The following is a 3,831-nucleotide window of genomic DNA, read 5'->3' on the forward strand; positions in this document are numbered from 1 at the left end:
TTTTTTTATACGCCGCTAACATCGTGCTGTGCTTAGAGATTCTTGAAATTAAGATTCTCAAACTATACTTGTACTGAAAATTATTCCGCCTTAAAATACGGCGAGAATTTATCGATCGAATTTACTTGATCGAAACATTAACTTAACATGAAATTTGCTATAGAATTTAAGAATACATATATTAATTCCATAAATCCTCCATTCACAATATAACATAATATTTTCTAAGAAAATTCTTGGCTTAAAAATACATGAATTGTATTATTTAAGGTCTGGAATTTTCTCAGTCATTACAATAGACATCATCATCAAAGATGGATAATAACAATAACACCAAAGAAAAGCTTATGTCTCACCAAAATAGGAGTACTCAAGAGAGTACTAAAGAGATGCTAAATGAGAAATCAAGTTCGGTAGATTGGAAGAGCTCGCCATAAGGATTCTCCACATCAAATTTGAGCCGAAACGGATAATATTTTGTCACCCAATCATCTTACACAAGCACCAAAACCCTACTCTTTTTCTCTTTCTCTCTCTCCTTTTTCTCCATTCTCTTTCTATGGTTTTCTCTCGGCTGTAACTCACGGCAGCGCTTTTTTTCTTTTGTTAATGCTGCACGCGAGTTAAGCTTGCGAGAGCAAACTTCTTTCTTCTTTTTTTTTTTTTTTCAATTGCCATTTGGGCTTAAAGCCCACTACTTGTTCCAGCCCACAAATAGGGCGGAACACCGTGAACACTTTCGTCAAACCTGTAATTTCATTATAGGAGAAAGAGAAAACTAGGTCAAGAGATGAATTAAAATTAATAGGCTAATAGTTTACATAACTTAATAAATAGGCCAAATTATTGTTTTCGTCCATAACTTGTCTGGTTATGAACCATAACTTGACAAATTATTCCCGATTTTTGTCCATAACTTATCTAACTATGAATCATAACTTGACAAGTTTGTCCATAACTTATCTAGTTATGAACCATAACTTGACAAGTTATGACCTATTAATTTCTATAACTAAAAGTTTGTCTATATACTTTCTTAAACTTTTCATATTGGTCTATTCCCTACTATTTCCCTTTCATTATTTCAAAACAGTATGCAAAACAGTATACAAGTACAATTTCATTCTTTCAAGTGAAACTTTTTTTCTTTTAATTTCCTCTCATCAACTCTATCAAATAAAAGATGGAAAAGAAAAAGTCATACCAGAAAAATGAGATTTAAGAAACAATTATGTATGATGAGTCACGAATTACAATCAATAAAATTCCATTTGGTAGAAAAATCAGGAAAAATGGAAAAGTATGGACAATATTTTTAACAGCAATGAGACTAAGAACTGACTTGCAGGGACAATTAGTAACGAAACACTTGAAGAAATGAAATTTTGATTGTATTGATTTGAGATGTTATTTATTATTTCGGCTGAAAGAGAGGTTTTATTCATAGTAAACCACCAGACAGCACACAGCCGAGGGCCACTCAACAGGCAAAACACTGGAGGGTCTCAAAACATATCACCACCTAAAACATAAGGAAAACAGTAATGGAATAGAACCGGTAAATTAGTTAAAGCAGGGATGAAAAAAAAAATTACACTACAAATAGTGATTTAGCCTATAAATCGATAGATTAATTTGAAGATGTACAGATATTTAATTATGTAGGAATTTTGGGTGGTGACGCGACCATCGAGACTCAAATCTTGATTGTTGACTTGGGGACAGATTAAGATTTGATAGGATTAAGATGATTAAATTGGTTATCTTAGGAGATAGAACGACTAAAAAGCAGCATCACTCTCTGTCATGAAATAGACGACTTAAAAAAAAAAACAAAAAAACCAAAACAAAGGATGCATTTTGTTTGCATAAATTTATTTACGTGAAAAATGCAAAAAAAAAAAAAAAAAAAAAAAAAAAAAAAAAAAAAAAAAAACATAATGTATCATTTATGCCAAGAACTTTTCAAGGGTGGCAGAACTCAATCCAAAGGTTTAAAGGGTGGCATATACTACAATTCCCAAAAAAGAATAATGTTACTTCCGATGTGGGTTGAGAGTTTTACTTGAAAAACACCAAATGGCAGTTCTGTACCACATTTCTCGGACCAACTTCAAATTCAACCTGAAATACATGTAATTGATTACATTTTTTATAAAAAAAAAAAAAAAAAAAAAGAGGGTAATGAACACGTAAAATATACTCTACGAAAATGCCAACCCACTTTGAGGCGGCAATATTTGCAGTATATGTTGACAACGGTGCACATATTTGCGGGGACTCTTTTGATGTTAATACCTCCCCACATCAGCTATGACATTGGTGCTGTAAACAGTTAAATCAATAAAATAATCGTTATAATGAAATTGGAGACTGAAAAATAATAAAAATAGTAATTTTAAGATGAAAATTAAAGTAATAAGAGATTGAAAAGAGATATTTAATGAGTTACGCTTTCTCGAATAGATGCCATCCATTCTGCAAATAAACAAATAAATTGATTAACAAAGCTATAAATAAATAATAATTAAAAAAAAGCAATAGATTAGAAAAAGAAACGTAGCAACAGGATATAAAAAAAAAATCAGAAAATACAATATATATCGTTTTTAGTATTCACAGCAAATCCTATTCCTCGAAAAAAATAAATAAAACCATAAAAACTCCACTCACTGGGAAAAAAAAAAAGCAAAAAAAAACTACGAAACAGAAGATAGTACGTTTGGACCACTTTTTTCTCATGAATCTTTCACTTCTTCCGGGCAAAAAAACAACAACAACAACAATGCAAGGAAAAAAAAAAAGAAAAACTCGTCCAAACATGTTTTTTGGAACAATAAAGAAAACTATACTCAGTAAAAATAAATAAATAAGTACGAGAAGAAAGGAAGAAAATTAAAATAAAAAACCTAAAATAAAAAAGAGAGATTACCTTATGGGTTAAATAATTATTGTTAGATGTGTTGAAAAAAATAGCTGTTACAAAAAATAGTTAAGTATTTAGTAAACTGTAATTATACAAGTATTAATTTTAAGGGTATTATGGATATTATGAAAATTTCATTAATTATACTTCAAAGTGATTGTTGCATAATTTATAAATTAAAATTGTCTTTGAGCTGCTTTTAATTTTGACTGTGAATTCTTTAAGAATCACTTTTTATAGTTTTTTTCAAACACAAATTTTTATTTTGATTTTAAACTTTAAAAATTACTACCAAACATACCTATCAAGTGATCCACGCTGACCAAATCGACTTTGCAAGCCTTGCAACAAAAATTTCGGAGCAATTCTTGAGAGAAATAAGTGGAGCGGCTTTGAGAGTCGTTGTAGATTATGATTTTCCGTGGCTAAAGGCAGAGAGAAGAGAGAAAATTGCAGAGAGAGAATGAGTAAATTGGGAATGGTAATGTAAACTGCCACGTTGGGAATGGTAATGTAAATTGCCAAATGATAATGTGGAGAGAGAATGGGAAAATCGGGAATGGTAATGTAAATTGTCAAATTGGTCCCCAAACTATCTATGAAGTTGCGTTTGGTCATCATTCTTTGGGTTATTTACCTTTGTGTATCTTCTATTTTAGATATATTTAAAAAGTATACATTCAATTTTAATGTCATCGTTTCATCAAGTATTTTGAGACTTTTTGAGTGAAATTTCTATAAAGAACTTCAAACTTGAAGAGCATAAATTTGAAGAACAACTCTCAAAAGGATGAACTCAAATGTTAGAAAAACTTTTCAAAAGTCCCAAAAGAGCTCTCCCTGGCCCGGGTCTCCCTTGAAATGAACAAGTTAAAAGGTATTTATAGGAGAAGTTTGGAAGTTTT

General features: G+C 30.6%; 1 long non-coding RNA gene across 3 annotated transcripts; it reads right to left on the reverse strand.

Annotated features, from left to right (window-relative positions):
* Positions 1-276: 276 nt before the first annotated feature.
* Positions 277-3,412, reverse strand: LOC112094613. 3 transcript variants are annotated; one of them, XR_002903629.1, is made up of 5 exons: positions 3,228-3,412; positions 2,453-2,478; positions 2,225-2,325; positions 2,066-2,124; positions 277-748 (listed from the first exon to the last, which is right to left on the reverse strand). It is a non-coding gene; the product is annotated as an uncharacterized LOC112094613 (long non-coding RNA). The 3 variants fall into 3 exon arrangements; XR_002903630.1 differs by lacking the exon at positions 277-748 and adding an exon at positions 1,314-1,522; XR_002903628.1 differs by lacking the exon at positions 277-748 and having other exon boundaries at positions 2,008-2,124.
* Between the last annotated feature and the right edge of the window lie 419 nt (positions 3,413-3,831).

The sequence above is a fragment of the Morus notabilis genome, unplaced genomic scaffold (assembly GCF_000414095.1).
Source record: "Morus notabilis unplaced genomic scaffold, ASM41409v2 Scaffold160, whole genome shotgun sequence".
Taxonomy (NCBI): Eukaryota; Viridiplantae; Streptophyta; class Magnoliopsida; order Rosales; family Moraceae; genus Morus; species Morus notabilis.